We start from the raw sequence: 21,164 nt of genomic DNA, 5'->3' as shown, positions 1-21,164 counted from the left end.
GAGCGTACACAAAACAGTCTTATGAAAAATCCACTTGACATTTTAATTTTGTCGGAACTTTTATCATGTTGTTTCTTCCCCGATCATTGCTTATCGTACATGCATTTATTCATTTTAGAGGTCTGTGTGTGCACTGCAAATGCCCCCAGAATTGCCCACAACCGCGCCCCCCACGCTCCACTGGAACCGCCCCTGCCTCTGACATGCATAATCTTTTGTCACACTCTGTCCAATATTCTGCGTGCTTTTGCGCTGAAGGTTTGGCCACACGCGCCTGACGCTTTTTCAGCTTGACGCACGCACGGCTCCACATCGCATCCTTCGCCTCTCTCCTCTCCTCTCCTCTCCTCTCCCTCGCTCATCTCGCGCCAGCCTCGTTTCCCCGCCGTGCTCCCCGTCATCCCGCGCGCGCTGTGCTGATGACTCGTTAGAGGAGCGGTCTGGAAGAGGGATGAACCGGTTCCAAAACAGCAGCAACGAATATTAAACCCGAACAAAACAATCTTTGGAAGTAGTTTTTGGGTGTTTTTTTTCCTTCTTCTTCTTCTTCTTCTTCTCTCTCTTCATATGGAAGTCTGGGGGAGAATTGCTATCACAGTCTACCCAACTGTGCGTCAGTGAACCGCGGACTCCCACACAGTCATGTAAAAGCTGGATTTGGCGCATGGTTCAGCAGGTATAACAGGTAAGAATCGCAATGAAAATGTTAAATAAGCATGCGGGTTTTTTATTTCCTCTTTTTTTTTTTTTGTACAAAGCTGCACGAGAATAGCAACAGCAACAAAAAAAAAAAATCAATTGTTGCGGTTTGTTCCCGTGTCCAAACATTTTTTTTTGTCTTTCCAGCACGACTCATTATCAACTGCTTGCGAACTAGTGGGGGGTAAAGATATTGACACTTGGTTTCATCACCACCAGGCTAAAGGCGTAGCTATACTTGGTCTGGGGAGCCAAATTGTAAAGGATATACCAGTGGAGGCGAGGGGACCTGATGAGTTTACTCCCACGGGTATGGAGATAAAAGCCTATAGTTTGGGCCAAAAGGAGGAGAGGGAAAGGAAACGGGTGCACATGATGACACTTTTTCTTCCCCCCCCCCCCAAAAAAAAAACATAATCTGTGAGTGACTGATATAGCCCGGTTACTGTACAAGTGCAAAGAAGATGTGAACCCACTGCTGCGTGATAGAATGACATCAACGCGTCACGGTGGATGTAGGAATCTGTCCCCCAAAAGCTGCTCAGCGGGGATGACACATGCACTGTATGAAGTTCGGAGTCGGAGTGGCCTGGCAGCGGGAGTCCTTTTGCTTCTTGTTACCCCCCGAGTGGTCCAAGATCCGCTGGAAACCAGTGGGGGGGGGGGGTTCCATTATGTTTGTTCATACAGCCATATACTGTCCAATTGTGACCTTACAGGCAACATGTATAAGTGAATTATAAATGATGCTCCTGCTATAGAGGATTGGAGGAGAGAGCTGGTCTGGCTTTCCTGAGCATTAATTGACTATGGCTTGGCTGCAGTAATTGTGTGCAAATTTAATCAGCTGCTTCTTATTTTTTCGTAATAGAGAGCAGAGTTCAAGAGAAATGGCTTACGATGCGGTGTGTGTGTGGGGGGGGGAGCAAGGCTGTATCAAGCTTTTAAACTCATTCTAGCATCCCTTAAAGTTTTTCAATACAGCTGCACCGAGTTCATCGGGGTCCGCAAGTTCATACCCCAGCCCCCTTCTGTCTTTCTTGAATCTGTTTCTTTCTTTCTTCCTTTTTTGTCTCCAAAAGCAGAGAGAGAGAGAGAGAGAGAGAGAGAGAGAGAGAGAGCATAATATATGGCTTTAGATAGAGGCGTCACCTACCTCTCCACCTACCTCTCCGCCACTGCAAGATAGACAAAAAGCGGAGGGACCAAAAGCGTGAGTGAGTTGAGTTGAGTGAGGCGTTTCCATGGCAACCTGTCAGGGGTGTGTTTGGTCCCCAGAGACGGCATGGACGGGTGGGGTGGGGAGGGAAGAAGAGGAGAGAGAGAGAGAGAGAGAGTGGGGAGAGAAAAGTGTATCCTCGTTAAGGCGGAATAGGGGGATGGGGATGGGGCGGATAATGGGGAGAGGTGGTTTGTGTCTTGTTTGTTGCACCTACGAGTTGTTCTCTCTCTCTCTGTATTCCTACTTGTCACGCCACCTCCGCTGCTTATAGGTGGAAGCAGGGGGCAGAGGTTGTCGAAGAGGCTGCGCTTTTTTTTTGTTTTTTTGGGGGGGGGAACTTGCTCCGGGGCATCGGTGTTGGTTCATTGCATCTTGTGACTTCCATAATGCACTTCCTTTTTAAGGGTATTCACAGTGATAATCATCTCCTCTGAGCTGACAACGCCCTGAGCACATACCTGAGACTGTGCTGCGCATTGTCTTACATGACGTGGGCAGATCAACTCATGAAAGTGCTATCTATCTATCTATCTATCTATCTATCTATCTATCTATCTATCTATCTATCTATCTATCTATCTATCTATCTATCTATCTATCTATCTATCTATCTATCTATCTATCTATCTATCTATCTATCTATCTATATCTATCTATCTATCTATCTATCTATCTATCTATCTATCTATCTATCTATCTATCTATCTATCTATCTATCTATCAATCATCTATCTATATCTATCTATCTATCTATCTATCTATCTATCCATCCATCCATCCATCCATCCATCCATCCATCCATCCATCTATCTATCTATCCATCCATCCATCCATCCATCCATCCATCCATCCATCTATCTATCTATCAATCATCTATCTATCTATCTATCTATCTATCTATCTATCTATCTATCTATCTATCTATCTATCTATCTATCTATCTATCTATCTATCTATCTATCTATCTATCTATCTATCTATCTATCCATCCATCCATCCATCCATCCATCCATCCATCCATCCATCCATCCATCCATCCATCCATCCATCCATCCATCCATCCATCCATCCATCCATCCATCCATCCATCCATCCATCCATCCATCCATCCATCTATCTATCTATCTATAAATCTTTCTGTGCTTACACATTTTCGTGTGGTGTTTTATGGGCTCTTTACCTCAGCGACTTCGATCTTCCAAAGTGTTAGATACATCAGAGTGCAAGGCTGCATGATGTTATAAAATACACAGATTCCCCTCGACAACTCTTGCCATTACAATTAGATGTGAGATTTACATTTTAAAGGAACAGGCCACAGTTTTTCCATACTGAGATATGTTCTTACCTGAGCTTAGACGAGTTGATGCGTACCTGTCTGGTCTTTGTGCGTGCCCGTGGAAGAGCTTGGTCGCTTCTAACGTCACCCCCGTTTGGAGCTATACAAATTTACTAGCAGAGGCCAAATGCTAGCAACATCTTTGGTCTTTTTTCAAAGGGTTTGTATAGAAGTCTAAACTACTAAATGTTCTAAAATCCCATTTGGCAAAGGATGTAATCATAATCGCAGTCCTGGGGATTTGGAAATTGCAGTCGTTCAAATTGTCATTTCGATTTGATTACAACCTTGCAGCCGTTCTAGAGACGTTTCCTGCATCTCTCTCTCTCGACTCTTTCGTAAAAGTAATGCTCCTTCATCCTATCACAATTTTGCTTTCTTCAATTGTCAATAGGGCGATGGAGACCCAAAGTGTTGCCCAAAATATTTTACAACGCGCTTCAAAACAGCTTTGCATTTCTATGTCCAAATTTCACAAAAGCGATTGACTTCCATTACGCTCATCCCATAACCATTTCATCTACTGTCTATGAACAGGCCACTCGTGTTATTGGCATTTCCCCCTGGCCCTCCCCACATCACATTTCATCCTTCCTCTATCGATTGTTAGTGTTATTACCGCCATTAGAGCGTCTCTTGGCATGGAGAGCTAACCACAGTGAAGCCGCGGACGCCTCCATTCAAGTCACAGCGAATGAAAAAAACAAGAAATGGGCCGGAGCATTGAAAACATAAATAAAATTAGCATTAAACTTTGAGAGAGCCGCTGGAAGGATAAATACGCCCTACATTTCTGCGATAAGCCGCACACATCGCTGCAACAAGTGCTGTGTGATACTGGATACGTCTCTTAAGTATGTTAGATCTCATTCTCACTCAAGCGGAAATAATTATCACTCAGTGAAATCATCTAATAGGCATTTGTCTGCTAGATTGTATGGGGAGGGACCAAATGTCTCTGAGTAGAAGGGGTATCTTTACTATCTTGAGACAGCATAATCAGCAGGAAGTCAGAGTAAGCTAATTTCAGTAGCAATAATCAACTGTCTTTCATTCAGAAAGTTACCATGCCTTCAAAAACAACACAAAGAAGCGAGTAATAGTAGTAAGAACGGTCAGTCCTGAATCTTTAATCTAAAACAGTGGTTCCTAACCTTGGTATTAGGACAAAGTGATTACGGCTGTCCCAAAACACTTGGTCCGAGGGTAAGGCTCAAATGAGCAAGTACAAATAATGAAATCACATGATGTCAAAATGGTCTTTTTATTGCCTTATAAATTATTCTTAAACATGACTACAAGTTTCTTTATGGAGGGAACAGCATTATAACATGATTGAAAGCTTTCAGTCCTGTAGAATGACAGAAAGAAACAAAAGCTAGCTGTCCTCCAAACTAGTTGTTTAATTAAGGAGGCTTTTAAGAATTATTTTAGCAGACAATACAATCAAGATTGCCACCAGGGATGGGGGCCTTTCTGTGTGGAGTTTGCATGTTCTCCCCATATATGTGTAGGTTTCCTCTGGGTACTCCGTTTCCCCTACCACTAAAAACATGTACAATAGGCCAGGATGAATGAGAGTGTGTTTGAGAGTGCGCATGAGGGACGACGGATGGAAATTAGCCTAAGGCTACAATCCGGTGTGACTTGTTCATTAACTTGCACTGTCCCTACCAAATAAACCAATGAACAAGTTCTCCTTACCACATACATTCATTTGTTTGGTGCCTTTCTAAGCACTCAAGGTCACATTACATCAGGGAAACATATTACAAAACAATAAACAAGGCAATGAAGAGTTCAGGCAGATAAAGTATTCAGGCAAACATAATGCCCACATAAATATCGGCAGGAGGTAATGACGAGCCGCGTGGGTGTCTGCTGTCGTTAGACCCGTGAACACGACGAGGAAAAACTCAAAAACCAAAAAAGAAACCTTGGGGACATTCTTAGAAGAAGAGATCCACTCCCCTGGACGGGCAGGCTATAGAGACCCAGGGTGAATGGGTCCCTCAGTAGATGGGCTAAGGCTGAGTTTTAGTTCTTCTTGTCGAATCCCTGTAGTCAGGGTTCTTCCGTTCCTCCATGGACATTGCTGAAGACTGCGACACCAACGACTCACCACCAGGATGACTGTATAATGTAGAGAAGATGAAATTGGCTGGAGTGGGAGTCTATCACCAGAACAACCCTCTTCTGGACACCGGAAACCGGCAAACGGAAGACCCAAGACCACCTGGAGCAGACAGGGAGGGGAGGTGAAGGATAAAAACCTCACTCATGGTCTTCTCCACAACTGGGTAAAGGACGGGAGAGATGGAGAATCTTTGGTATGCCTATGATATACTGGGTAAGTAAGTAAATGCTCAAAAAGTTGTTTTAGCATAAAGTGATTATGGAGTAATAATTATAAACATGAACCTGGCAGTCGAGCAGTGCTCGTAAAGACTTGGCCACTGTTTTTGTGTGCATGTTTAGTGGATTAATAATTAGAGTTCTATGCTTTGAAAAGGTGTGTGGACATATGCAAGGCTTTTACAGATTCAAAGCCATCCAAATGCAATGGCAAATTTACAGCAATATTGTTATCGTTTTCAAAAGGTTGGGAGTGTGAGAAAATATCACACAGTTTAGCAGCTGATTAGACTATCAAAAGGCGATCCCAGCTTGGAAAAATGTTGTGTACAATATTAGTTTGTGCACATAATATTCACATAAAATATTTTAATATGCAATCAGAGTCAATCCAACTCTTATTCTAGCCTTAATATCTTTTAAAGCAGTGGCAGTTTTCTCCTTGGAATTTGGCAAGGCAATTATTTACTGAAGTAATGATACTTTTTAATAATTTAAAAAGTAAAAAAAAGAAGCTTATAACTGCTCTCGGCTAATTGCTAAATGCACCACCTTTTGAAACAGCGTGCCAACTTTGTCCCGCAGAAGCAGAGACAAGCACCTTTGCTACATATCTTATTTATTCTGCAGATTAGTGTGTGTTTCAGACAAGGTTTATGAGATTTCCATTGTCCTTTGAATGCACCATCATGGCCTCGTATGGAGGGGAGTGAGGGGCGGGTTAAAGGGAAAGCCAGGTGAAGGGCGGGGCGTAGCCTGGTGCGACCAGAATGATTCCCCTCTATATTTTTTATACAGAGGGATATCAGTCTGTGACCCACGCCCTTGTTTGCGGCATCAGTAAACTCAAACAAGCCAGGGCAATCAGATGGGAGAGAGAGCTTTTTTCCAATCATCAATAAATGCAGTAGGTGAGTTTCGTGATTCATAATCCTGTGCAAACCGCAGAACCGCTAACAACACCGCTTCAACGGCAGATGCCCGCCCTTTGCTGACTGGTTTACTCTGCTTCCTGTGTGCTTGTGTATGAACCGCTGTGTAAATGCAGTTGATGCCACGGTCACCAGACTCTTGAGATGCAAGGAGGGAGTTGCAGAGCAGGGTTCAATACTAACATCTACTGACGAAAAAAAAAATCCTAGAAAATAGCTGAAAGCAGATTAAAGTGACACAAATAGTTACTGAAGTTAAAGTAAAAAAGAAATTACTGGGTGGAAATACTATTCGAGTACTGTGACTAACGAGTAACTGGACGACTGTTCTTTGCTTCTCCATTTTACCTATGGTAGAAGCATTATTTCTTTAGGCTTCAGTTTTTGCATTATATAGGTTATATTTCAATAACCATTCAATTCTACATAGTAATCATGAGGAACACTAACAATACATTGTGTCCTACCCAGAAATGATGCATTATTCTCAAGGTGTTTTCGTGAATACATTATCAAACATGTGGACCAGTTATGCAAAAATCTCAGACAATGGGATTCACCCTATAACACCTTAATTTGCATGAAACAAAATACCTTCAATACAAAACTAATCAAGTTTGGAAGGTATACAGTTGACATGCTGACTGTCTAATCTCTCCTCCGTCACTCTGAATACAAATTTGCGCTCAAAACACATTAGCCATGCAGGGAGCTACAGCCGGCGTTGTTATTGGAGACCAGATTTTTCGGGGAAGACGAGGTTAGTCTGTTGGGTGCTTTGCTGCGAGCGCGATTAGCAATGCAGAAGAGATGCTACTTTCTGGAGGCGTCACTTTCAAGCAAAAACTCAAGGTTCCCGCCTTGCTCTCCGGTGCACGATTAAAATGGAACACAGTGGTGCGTGGGAAATGCACGGGAGGAGGATAGTGCTTTGAAAGTGTTTTTTTGGGAGACCGGTGCGTTGGACCACGATGGCAGTGTGGTTAGCGAGGAGGTTGAAGTTTTGGTTTCTCAAGATGGAGTCTTTCTTTTTTTTTTTTTTTCGCAAGCTTCCCTCATTTAGAGTCATGGCCAGTTGTTTTGTGAATGATTGTGAGATGAACAGATTGCAGTGTATCTTGCCACTTGTCCATACGTGCCCTGATGCCCACAATTTCTTGGACCCAATTAATTTTTTAGACACTATACGTTAGAGAGTAATGTCTTCTTTGAGAAAGTTCATGTATTGCTGTTAGGACAAAGTCGCCTCTTCGACTGAGAGACTGAGATCTAATTTACGCATGGTACATAGACCTCTCCTCTGCCACGCCAGGCTATTCATCTCCCTCTCCAACTGTTAAACAATTGATGACTCTAACTTGTTCCTTGGATTGAATATGAACGGTTTCTTGCATGTCTGTGTCAACCCCGTGACTAAGGCGTCCAAAGTACAGTATAGCATATTTATTTAATGCCTATGTAGTTGCCCGCATATCCTCAAGTCACCCTTCATCCCCATTGTAATGCACGTTGAGCCGAAAATCTCCCTTTCTCCCAAACAAACACTCGCCTGGCAGGGACCATATGAGCCCTTTCGAGCAAGAGCCAAAATCAACTGAAAGCTGCCAACTCCCATTATTTTATGCAGATATTCACAATCAAAAATTCATACGTGACTGTGAAAGAGGACGCTTCAGAAAATTAAGGCCATGTGACATTCTGAGGGAAAAGAGAAGTCAGCAGTGTTTCTAAGCTCAACACTCAGCAGGAGCCTTTTAAAATAATCATATCCATTACTAATATATGGGATATGGTCATAATTATTATTAGAAATATGAGAGCACTCGAAGTAGAAGAGGGGGCATTATGATTGTGGAAACAATGGGGAGGGTTGAATAAAGTTGTATGTACAGTATAAGCAAGACACAGGTTGCCATTTTTAGCTATGGTAATATTAACTAATCATTGTTGTTGTAACAAACTTTGAGTTCGAATACGGAGCTGCTCAGAGTGGATCCAGTAAAGGTTTGAGTTATTTCGTATGTGCAACAAAATCCAGGATATACAAACCAGAGCACTTGTTTAGTGGGGTGAATGAAGTAGAACATCCTTATTTGTATAGCGCCTTTCACAGACATGGTCATAAAGCGCTTTACATGAGACAATTGTACCTTCCCTCCATACTCGGTGGTGGTAAACTGCGTTTGTAGCTTCAGTTTCCCCTGGGGGAGACTGACAAGCGCTGTCACGACTGCTCACGTCTGCGCCAACGGACCCTCTGACCACCACCATACATTCACTCACACACATCATTCATCCTGGCCTATTGTGCATGTTTTTAGTGGTAGGGGAAACCGGAGCACCCAGAGGAAACCGGAGCAGACACGGGGAGAACATGCAAACTCCACACAGAAAGGCCCCGCCCAGGTGGGAATCGAACCCTGGAGCTTCTCGCTGCTGCGCTACAGTAACATGACTATACTGCAGGTATCTTTTTAATGTTGGAACATGGTTAAAACCTCACAAAAAGACAATTTTGCCTATGTCCCCTTTAATCAGATTGCCAACTATCCATAAAGTTTACACTGTGTTATAAACATCTTGCTTTGCGCATACTGCTTTTTATGGAGCATGACAGCTCACCCATATTCACAGTTTGTTGCTCGTAAAAAAAAAAAAGAAGAGCATCTGACTTTATATTGTTCCAAAATGACACCCAGATGATGTGATATGATACCGATCTCATGAAACATAATGTCCCCTCAGAATGATAAGGTGCTATGTGGCATTTTTTGTTGAAATTGAATTGTTCACATATGCTATATAAAATGTTTGTGTGGGCACATGACTCATTTCCTTTACGCACTGTACGAGTGGTCAACTTCTCAGAACCTAAATATAATATTCCAATGTTGTTTTGCACATCTAATAATCATGCAGGGAAGATAGTTGCTACACCATGAGTACAATAGGATTCCGTCGATACAAGTGGTTATTGCTTGGAGATGGGCCAGCCAAATCCTCCTGCTTTATGTTTGGTCGATGCTTGAATATGATCTTGTCAATGGGCCACGGGGTCACATTTGCTCCTCGTGCTCGAATCAATATGGCGCTCCGCTCATTTGCCTCGTCGTAACAGGCCGCTCCGTATTGTGTTGCGGCTGTCAGCAGATGTTGTACCGGTTGCTCATGACGACGGGAACACCTCCGTGGGGCTGGAAGTCAAAATTGTTATCAACATGTCACTCCGCCGCTATATATAAACACATCATCACTATATCTCTGAGCGATTATCACACCTTCACTTGCAGGAAATCAACAGGCAACTCCACAGAGGACAACACCAGGACATATTAAGCTCCTCTGCCTCACTTTAGGCAGATGGGATCATAGACTTGTGTGTTTTAGTTATGTAGATATTGAACATTCTTGATAGTATTTGTCCATGGGATTACTTGGAGAATTAAAAGCTAATGTTGGTTGATCAGCGGCGTAAAACCATAACATGGAAAGTGCCCCCAAAATCTCTATTCCTCCGTGTTGGCACCTCTGCAGCGGGTCGCCTACCAGGAGCTGAACCCTGTTCTCCGGATTCAGTATCGGACATCCTTTCGGAAGATCCACCTCAGTCGCCAGGCAATCATGACACGGGAGACATGTTTCATATTTGGTAGTAGCCACACTGCCCCTGTGCTCGTTCTGAACTGAACCGCATGGGGAGGCTCCGCCTTTATTATTATAACGCTGCGCGTAACCCTGCGCTGCTGAACAAAGTAGTGCTCACAAAACAGTGGCAAAACATCGCACTCTAACACCCCCACTCGATGGTGCCACTCACATTGTTATAGCACTAGTTACCAAAAATATAAGGTTTAAACTTTTCTATTTTGGCTCTAGTGGCAGATTTTGTAAACACATCTGCGACCATGTTATCAGTTGGACAGTACACCAAAACAATTTTGCCCTGTAACACATTGGACCTGATGAAATGATACTTAATGTCCACATGTTTGCTCCTTTGACGGTTCACAGGGTTCTTTGCAAGGCATATTGTCCCCTGGTTATCCTCAAAAACTTTTGTTGGTTGCTCAAAACTGTGGTCCATGTCCTTTAATAGTTGAGTAAGATAGAGCGCTTCTTGAATAGTAGCTGCCAGCGCTACATATTCCGCTTCACATGTCGACAGTGCCACTGTTTGTTGTTTCTTTGTTTTCCATGAAACAATAGCACCATCCTGACTTAGGCTAAAGCAGTAGCCTGTAGTGCTCTTTCTGTCCTCGACGTCATTTGCCCAGTCCGCATCTGAGTATCCACTCAGCTCTAGTTTAGTGGTACCCTGGCTATAACACAGTTCATAGTGCTTAGTCCCTTGTAAGTACCTGTACACATGCTTTAAGGCTGTCATGTGTTTTTCTCTGGGATCTGACATGTACTGTGACAGTCTACTCACAATCCAACTGATATCAGGCCTAGTACAGGTCATGATGTAGATGAGGCTGCCCAACATTTCTCTGTATTTTCTTTGATCAGTTTTATCCCCTTCTGGTGACAAGTCACATTTGGTTTCACTGGGTGTGGCTCTGGCTTTACACTCGGCCATACCAAACCTTTCCAGTATTTTCTTAATGTACCTGGATTGGTTCATTTTGACAGTGCCCACTTTTTGTGTGAAATCAATCCCAATGAAGTGTGTGAGATGTCCGAGGTCTTTCATTTTAAACTTGCTCTTTAGTTTCTCTTTGACCTCTCTTAAACACATCTCATTACTTGCAGCCACAACTATATCATCGACCCACACTAATAAAATCACTTTTTCTTTGTCCGACAGTTTAGTGTAGATACAGTGGTCAGCTTGGCTCTGCACAAATTCATTCTCAATCAAAAATTCATGGAGCATCATGTTCCAATTCCTGCCAGACTGTTTAAGTCCGTAGATAGATTTGTTTAACTTGCACACAAGTTGTACACCATTCTTTGATTTAACCTGGAAACCTTCGGGTTGTTCCATGTATATTTCGCAGTCAATAGGCGCATGCAAGTATGCGGCCTTAACGTCCATCTGGTTTAGTGTAAGGTCGTGCTGTGCAGCCAGCTGCATCAGTACACGTAGTGACGTTAGGTTTGCAGTCGGAGAGAATGTCTCATAGTAGTCAAGTCCTTCTACCTGACTGTATCCCTTTGCTACATACCTAGCTTTGTATGTTTCATTCCCTTTTTCATCTTCTTTGAGAGCATATACCCACCTTCCCCCCACTGTCTGTCTACCCTCTGGTAACGGCACAAGTGAGAAGGTGTTGTTCTCTTTAAGTGCAGACATTTCATCTCTCATCGCGTTTTTCCACTTTTCAAATGTTGATGATGCCATAGCTTCCTTAAAAGTCTGTGGCAGCCCGACAGTAGCCCGATAACAGTAGTCAATAGTTAACTCACTGCTCTGCACTGTACATTCATAGTCCTCCAAGTACCTAGGTTTATTTCTGACTCTACCAGTGGTACGTGGAGTCTGTGTGTCAATGTCAGTGGTCAGATTTGTGTCTCTGTCTGGGTCAGGCTCAGTGTCTAAGTCTGTCTGCTCTGTTTGGTCAGTCTGTGGCTGACTAGTTTGACTTGGTATAGTTACCCACTCTACTAAGTGGTCCTCCATTTGGTCCGTGTCAGTCTGCGTCTGACTCTCAGTCACGTTCTTGGTAATGAAATGGACCAGTCTGTGTTTCTGAACCTTGTTGGTCTCTGGAAAATAAACCATATATGCAGGTGAATGACGATCAAAACCAACAAAAATTCCCTTTTTGCCTTTTGGATCTAGCTTTTTCCTGTTTTGCTCATACACCATACACTCTGAACCAAACTTTTTCATTTTAGATAAATCTGGTCTTTTTCCAGTGAAAAGGAAATAGGGCGTCTCCCCTGTTCTCTTACAGAAACACCTGTTCCTTATGACTGCAGCTGTCCTGGCTGCATAAGGCCACAACTCTTTGGGTAAACCTGACTCGATCAGCATGCATCGGACCATTTCGAACAGTGTGCGCCAGTTCCTCTCCGCCGTCCCATTTTGATGGGGGGAGTAGGGCGCTGACCTCTCATGTTTTATAGCATTGTCTCTCAGCAATGACTGGTATTCTTCTGAAACAAATTCTGTTCCATTGTCTGATCTCAGACGCTTTACTTTACCATAAGGTGCTGTATCTGCTAAAAACTGCTTAGTTGCATCAACCGCCTTGTTTTTGCTTCTAAGGAAGTACACATAGAGAGCACCAGAAAAATCATCAGTGAACGTAATAGCATATTTGTATCCTTCAAATGACTCTGGGGTAATTGGCCCGCCCAGGTCTGTATGTACCAGCTCCAATGGCTCTTTGGCCCTCACATCACTTTGTCTATTTCTGCTTTGGGAAAATTTACCCTCTAGACAAATTTCACATTGGCTCGGTCTGCATGCTTTATCTTTGATTTTCATACCATTTACAACTGTTTCAAGTTTCAATATATCACCATAGTTGCAATGACCCATTATCTCATGCCAAGTTTTCAGATCACAAGATACATTACAGGAATCCTCACTGTTTACATCTTTCTCTGTGACAATGTCCAGATAGTACAGTCTGTCTTTTACCTTCATTCTACATGTTGTGCCATCAGGAAGAATCATTTTGTTGTTAAACTTCTCAAAGTTGAACCTTGCTCCTTTCGAAGCTGCTGCATCCACAGACAGGATGTTCTGTGGGTATCCTGGGATCAGGAGGGCGTCAGTGAGCTTGACACTCACCACTCTCCCGTTGCAGTCGGTCAGCTCGATCTGCGCATCTCCCTTCCTCTGTACGCTGCCGGTGATCCGGGTCCCATCTGCCAGCTGCATGATGTGGTTCTTGGGCCGGAATGTCTCGTCGAATCTGATGAAGGCTCCCTCTTCGGTCATGATGTGGGCAGAGGCTCCGCTGTCCACGAGTAGACCCTGCTGCTCCATGCCATGGGGTTTCCATTCACTCACCCGCAGCACAAACGTCTCTTCGTCCTCCGTGGACTTATGTCGGTCTTTAACGCGGGGAGTGACTTGTCCAGTGTCTGTAACAGTGACCACCTTGTTGCTGTTATGTGCACTGGTCACTTTCCGCTGGGGTTTCTTGTCTTTGTTTCTACAGTCTCTGGCTCTATGTCCCATCTTCTCACAAATAAAGCATTGTCCATTGAAATATTTCTTCTCCTCTTTAAACTTCGGTTTGGACGCCCTGTAATTTGCGGTCATTACTTCATCGGTTCGGGGCCTGCTACGGTAGCGGAGTGTGCACTCAAAACTTCTTAGCCTCGCCTTGAACTCGTTGAAGGTTAGCGCTTCCCTCGTCTGAGTAACATGCACAGAAAATGGGTTGTAGTCATCTGTGAGTCCTTTTAATACCATCGCCACCAAAAGTGCATCACTGAGGGTCTCCTTAGCTCTGTTTAATGCGGCCACTATCTTCTCCACACGTGCGAGATAGTCCGCTAGCTCTTCCCCGTTAGCCATTAGCACATTGGTTAGCTCTGTGTACAGCCCGACGATCCGCGGCTTTTCTTCTGACTCGAAATGGCGTCTCAATATTTCTAAGCTTTTCTTGCCATCATCCGGTGCCTCATAGAGGATTAGCGTTAGCGTTTTATCATCCAAACAACCACACAGTTCTGCATATGCCAGTTCATTTTTCCTACCAAGCTCCGCAGCTTCTTGTGCGCTAGCCCCCGCTGCTACATCACTTCCCAAGATAGCTTCCTTGAGGCCGATGGTTTTCAAGTACGCTAAAAACCTTGCCTCCCAGATGTGGTAGCGGGCTTCGTCTCCGTCGAAGCGCGGTGGCAGTCCCCTTCCGTGCATCGCTGTACCTGGGATTTGCCTGGGCCCATAACCTGTTGGCACCTCTGCAGCGGGTCGCCTACCAGGAGCTGAACCCTGTTCTCCGGATTCAGTATCGGACATCCTTTCGGAAGATCCACCTCAGTCGCCAGGCAATCATGACACGGGAGACATGTTTCATATTTGGTAGTATCCACACTGCCCCTGTGCTCGTTCTGAACTGAACCGCATGGGGAGGCTCCGCCTTTATTATTATAACGCTGCGCGTAACCCTGCGCTGCTGAACAAAGTAGTGCTCACAAAACAGTGGCAAAACATCGCACTCTAACACTCCGGCGCTTTTCGGACATTTTATAACAGAGAGTCGAGGTGAAGAAATCCATGAGACAGAAGCCACGGAGCTGATTTTATATCAAGAAGTCTGCGCACCTCTTGGCCTCCACCTCATCTCTTTCCAATTTGGTATTTATTTCAGCCGCGCTCCCCTCCCCGTAACCCCGCATCTGTTCGGGGTTTGCTCTGCATCTGGCCCGAAAAAATCTATCACCGCTTGCCTCCTGCTGCACCCCATTCGCGTTTTTAATCCACCCGAAATTTAGGCAAAAATTTGAAAAGTGATTACCATAAGATAATCGTGACCGGAGGCGTGACATTGTGGAGATTTTGTGACAAATGAGATCTTCTATTGCTGTGAATTGACGTGTCGTGTGCGCGGATGAAAAATTGATTCCGTGCAATAAATCTGGGCTGTTTTTTTTTTTTTTTTTTTATCTCACCATGATTGTATTGTAAAACTAAAGTACATTGTCCAAAGTGTGCATAATGAATGGTTGGTATTCCCTGTTGCGTTTGTTGTTGTATAAGCAAAGACTAATTACCTGCGGAGCCTGTTGCAGTATGCAGGGACACTTGGCATGTGTATTTGGAGTATAGAGCGACAATCACGGATGGCTAATCAGACCAATTGGCTTTCGAAGTGAAGTAGGTCTTTCTATTTCAGTCTTTTTGATAGAATGTTTTTTTTTTGCTATTGGGTGGAGCTTTGTGAAGCCTTAAATCTCTGTTGTTGTTTGCTTATGAAGTAAAGTATCATTGCAAGGAATAATTGAAAAGATGACCAGCGTGCTGATTGCCTGAGGAGTTCTTAATTTTTTATTTCCCCTCAGATTTTACAGTTTGCTAAATAATATTCAATTTACAACCTTCTCTAATCCACAGGAACTGTAGCCACACATTTTCTGGTCAAGGGAAACACATCACCTTTACGTATTTCACTTAAAGAGACTAGATGCAAGTTGGTCATTTTATGCTCACTACTGCCACTTAAGGTCTCATGCGTAACTGCAGTTTTCTATTTTAAGCTCGTGCATGACGAGTTGACTTAGCATCTTTTTGAATGACAGGATGCAGGATTTTAGAGGCAGTTGCGGTGAACAGGTCTGGGCTCATTCTGCACATTAGGACATGGCTGGAATATGTAGGGGGAGGAAAATACTTAACATTTTTAACTCTGTATAGTCCCTTTAAGCAGTTGCAGTGTCACAATGTCTAATTGTATTTGGCCATTGTTATACATTTAAATAAAATAGGTGTTGTAGCATGTTACAGTTTTTGTCCGTGAGAGTAAATACTACGCTGACAAAAAAGTCGAAGGGAGAGAGGGATATTGTACATCCAATTACACAATAGAGATACTTTTTTTCACTCAAACATGATGATAAATACCCGTTAGCCTGTTAGCTTCTTCTTTGTGATTCCATTAGTGTGCATTGGTGAGACACCAGGGGGAGATGAAAGACCCTCCAATCATCCCATTAATACTTGCATTAATTCCAGAGGAACTACAAAGATGATTTATTAAGGTAAAGAAGTTACTTAGTACTTCTTTAAGAAGGCTTAGCAGTCGCATGGACAAATGGCATGAATGTTGCATCATGGTCTTTTCGCATGAGTATTTGCTGAAATATGTACCTGGTCTTCTTTAGTGGTGAGCCCTAAAGAAGACACTGATGGATGTTTTTCTTTTTTTCACCAAAGGCATTCTTTTTTTTTATATTTTCCAACATTGCTCCGGTTAGGAGCCACCCTGGCAAAAGCAAACCAGCAGCAAAGTTAGTCAGTTAGCAGTCACTCCTCATGCCCCTCCGTAGCACTTGAAAGAGCACATTACCACGGTGCCGTGGCAGGTTCCATTGTCCAGTTGTGTGTCCCCGGGTCCTCTCTGTCCTGGTGCCAGCGTCTGAGTGCACAGTGTCCGCCTCAGGGCGGCGCGGCTGGGCGTCTGCCAGAGCTGCCACAGCTCCAGTGGCTTATTAGGATGACAGCAGCAGTGCCCTGTAATAACAGTGGCCCCATGCTCTTCTGCTCCCTCATCATCTCCACTGAAGGCCACAACAACCTATTTATTTTCAACCACTCATTTAAACGGCTGATAGGATTATTACGGGTTGTGGGACGAGCACAATGCACTTTTTTTCCCCATTGCAACAGGCTTATCAAATAAATGCACATCTATCGGACTAAATTACCCGTTTTACCCACACTGAATCAAATGCTAGAGAGATAAAGTACATTTTAGCTTTGAATAAACAGCAAACAAATCCATCATGCTACAAGCAAACTGAACGTATAAAGGTTGTATATAATGATCTTTGTGTAGTAAAAGTTACACTAAGATACACTCATTGCTACAGTGAAAAGGGACTGACAGCAATGACACAAACTAACTACTAATCTGAGCAGGGAGGAGTTTGATCACGGACAGGGTCTGAACAAATTCTTCTAAATAAACTGAGGAACTAATGGATTCCTTCACATGACGTGTATTGGAGTGTGGACGGGTGTTTTATTTGCAGAAAAGGGAGACAAGTGAAACCACTCCAAGCATGTTGCCTCTGAAGGATGGAACACACCATGGATGAGAGCTCAAAAAAGTCGATTTTGCATAATATAGAAGCTTTAACATGAATATTATGCACATTTCCTTCAGGCCACGCAGCCATGCATACTCTAACTCTAGGCAACAAAAACAAAATTGACTTACGGACTGTTAAAGAAAATATTTATAAATATTGAACCAGCAAGTGCCTGATTCTCTCATCCATTCTGCATTCACAAAGGTCTCAAGGCAATACTGTGCAACAATTATCCTCAACATCTGCCATTGTTTTGATAGCCTGCGGGTGAGCGTAAGTGACCTCAATGTCCACTTGAGTTGACGATATTTATTCTCATCTGACTTTCTCTATAACTAAGATATCATTCAAACTGTCTCAGTTTTCAATTACTGCCCAATTGGCATCTCTTAACTCCTGTATTGTGCTTGCAAAAAAGTTGCAAGCACAGTTTGTCTGATGCATATGACTTTTCATCAATAATATTCACTTTATCCCACTGTGCAGAAAACCTATTTACAGTCTGAATAGACAATGACAAAGAAGCTGGAGAATAAGCCATTTCATTCAAATTCCTTTCACTTCGTTCATTTTGCAGCGGTGGCAGAAATCTCAAGTGCAAACGGCACCACAAACCCCTCCAATGATGCTCAGGGAGATATGCAGCTCTTTTTAAGCTTTAGACTAGGGTTGCAAAATTCTGGGAATTTTCAACGTTCGAAAGTTTACAAGGGAGTTAAGAAGAATTAGTGGGAAATACTCATTTGTTTTGGCAGTTATACACTGAAATATCTATCACCCATATAAATGATAAGTCTCCAAGAAATCATCTTCACCATCTGAAACCAGAGTTTGAAGAGGACAGTGTTTTGAGTTGTGGTCGATAAAGAAAATAACTTTTGAAAATGCAACAGGCTCATACCATGTTTGTATCCATCTTGTTAATTCATCAAGTGTGCAGTGTTTTGTCACCTCTGCTTGTAGTTTAGACCTTCATACAACCCTGTTATATAATATAAAGAAATGTATTTAGGCCCTTGCCTGGACATGCTGTTGCTGTGAAGGAAATTAACAAAGGTAAAGCACGCTGAAAAAACTATACTAATATGATAAGAAAGCACACTTAGCTTTATATTTGTTTATATTCTTTACATTTGTAAAGCTAAAAATCCGCCAATCAATCATTTTGTATAGCCCAATCACAAGAGGAGGGCGGCACAAAACATCAAGACAAATGACAATGACAAAAGAAAAAACAAAACACTGTAATGTCCAGAAAAACATAATGTCCAACAGAAGAAATGTCCAAATAAGCCTCAGCGGAAGATGGTGATGAGCCCTGAGTCATTCCCCGTCCTTAGACTCTCCTACACGATAAAGAAAAACTCAAAAACCCAGCAGTGGGAGAAAAGAGAAACCTCAGGGAGAACCACAGAAGGAGAGATCCACTCCCATGGAGAAACAAGCTATATAGACCCAGGAACAATGGGAGCTCCTCAGCAGCTGGGCCAAGACTGCGGTAGAACGTCCAGTCCTTGTTGGAGCTTCAGTTTTTGTTGGACAGGGGTTCCTCCACGTATAGGGCTGAAGACTGTGATACTAATGACTGGCCATCTGAAAAAGAGGAGCTAGACACCTTGTGAATAGTGATGAACAGCCCACAGATAAAGCAAATATTGTATCATAATTAGAAGACAAAGTTAATGCAGTAAGAAGAGCTAGAGGATAAGGCTCAGTGTACTGTACTTCCGATAGCAGTGTTCCTCCTAAGGCAGCTTTGTTTTAGGCTGTGGGTTAGAGCTTTACCTACTGTATATCTGACCTGACCATAAGCTGATTCAAAGAGGTATGTTTTGAGCCCAATCTTAAATGTAGAGACTGTGTCTGCTTCTTTATCACGGGCGAGGAGTTCATTCCATAAAACCAGTAGCGAAAGGCTCTACCTCCCACAGTTTTGGAAACTCGAGGAATCACTACTAGCCCAGCGTTTTTGAGAGTGAAGGCTCTGTTTGGCTGATAAGAAACTATAGCGTCTACATAAGCGAGGAGTGGTGAAGTTAGGCGTTAGAGTCACATCTGAGGAGTGTCTCATCATGTTCACTGAGGACACACAGGTCCTGCACGAGGACTAGGAAGACTACAGGCTCTGTCGGCAGGAGGGGGAGGTCTGCGGATGCATTGGTTTTATATAGCGCTTTTCTGGACACTCAAAGACTCAAAGAGACAAAAGAAATAATGGGGAGACATAAAGGGTAAATGGTCACATTTATGTAGCACTTTTCTACCTACTACACGTTGAATGAAAAAGGAATTTTCATGAATACAGATAAATGCTCTGAGCAATGAAATGGCGCATGCTTTTGAGAACTGAGTGAAATTCTTGAATGGCTAGTTCCTGTATCATCGAAGGCAACATTTTCCAGTTTCATAAAATGGGCATTTCCCTCCCTCTTAAATCGTATAGCCTATATTTAATTTCACATAGACATAACCATTTTTGTCGACCATAGCCAGTCAGACATGTTGCCAACCTTGCAAAAACCTGACGGCAGCTCTCTTTTTACTGTAGTTGAACACATTTCAGACCACTTGCTCGTGCCGTCATATCATGTTTCACTTGTTTACCCGGAAAAGCGCGTCTCGCAATGCGAAAAGACGACGGCAGTAGTGAGAATGAACGAAAAAGGCTTTAGCTGGTGAAATGGGCTGCAAGGAGGAAAAACGAGAGAGTGTTTGGTGAGAGACTGTTTTTGCAGATGCCTCGATATTTCTGGGCTAAGTGAAGCTAGCAGCAAAGTGGTTAAGTGGTTGGTGCATTTGGGACAGTGACAATTTATGGAGGAACATTTCGAGCGTGTGTTTGCCTTTTTTCCTAATCTTACAAATGTGGCACTTTTTTTTTTTCTCTCCATTTTGTTTGTGTTTTTCAGTTCAGTGGGGGTCTAATTAGTGTATCAACATTAGCACGAGATCCACGGCGTAGCTATCAATTAAAACTTTGCAAACAGCACACTTGTTTTGTGTTCAGCAGTGGGGGAAATGGGCCCCAAACAGAAAAAAATAAAAAGTGTAAAAAATTCAACATATTTGAGCATTTCTCTCTTTGGAACGGTAAGGAATAAGTTGGCCTGTTACTGAGGTCCAATAAGTGCCCAGAGAGAGAGAGAGAGGCTCACGTCACCATGGCAACCTGTGCAGGAGAATAGCCTCATTTATGTAAACAGTGACAGGCTTCATAATGAGGTAGAAATTGCGTTTGGAGTAAACAGTTTTGTCATTATAGGTGGAATATCAAAGCAAGACATAACATTAGGAGTGGACGTATAAAAGAACGTAGCCTATTGCCTTATTATGTCACAACAAGTTTTATTTATCCTCTCAGCCTATACCAGATTTTTTTATTTTGTTGTCGAATAAAAAGTGATATGTTTTTTTTTCCCATTCAGTATAAGAAGACTTTTGGGGGGGGGGGGGGGGGGAGACCTCTGTGCAAGTCTGTGCATCTACTTATAAATGATGCTGTTTCAACGACCGTGAAATACTTGTTGTTTTACCTTTGCAGTGCTGTTCCCTGAATATTTTGAAACAGACTTATATAAGGAAGGAGCGCTAAGGCCGAGTTCGAACCACAACTAACAATTTTACAATTCACCGTTCCCTCTTTGATTGTTTGTAAACAAAAATGTGGAGTAGGGACTTGGAAATTGAATGCCTGATGAACATGTGCTGGTCCTTGAGGCTGACACACTATGTACCTTCCTCATAGGATTAGAAAATATGCCAAGGACAAACTATCTCACTAGTGGATGCTTTCATGTATTCATTATTCTGTCTACGTCACATGTGTCGAACACAAGGCCCGCGGGCCACCAGCGGCCTGTGAGATGATATAATGTGGCCCTTTGTAGAGCATGAATTT

At 43.1% G+C, this 21,164-nt stretch overlaps 1 protein-coding gene across 1 annotated transcript in view; it reads left to right on the top strand.

Annotated features, from left to right (window-relative positions):
• The first annotated feature begins 326 nt into the window (after positions 1-326).
• lingo2b (leucine rich repeat and Ig domain containing 2b) overlaps positions 327-21,164 on the top strand; it is a 64,411-nt gene continuing 43,573 nt past the window's right edge. The window contains exon 1 of the mRNA XM_079573038.1: positions 327-685. The gene's annotated coding sequence lies outside the window, so the exon portion shown is untranslated. The remainder of the gene's footprint in view (positions 686-21,164) is intronic.

This window comes from Gobius niger, assembly GCF_951799975.1.
Source record: "Gobius niger genome assembly, chromosome: 16".
Taxonomy (NCBI): domain Eukaryota; kingdom Metazoa; phylum Chordata; class Actinopteri; order Gobiiformes; family Gobiidae; genus Gobius; species Gobius niger.
Note: the sequence above shows the minus strand (reverse complement) of the source record. Positions and strands in the feature narration are given on the sequence as shown.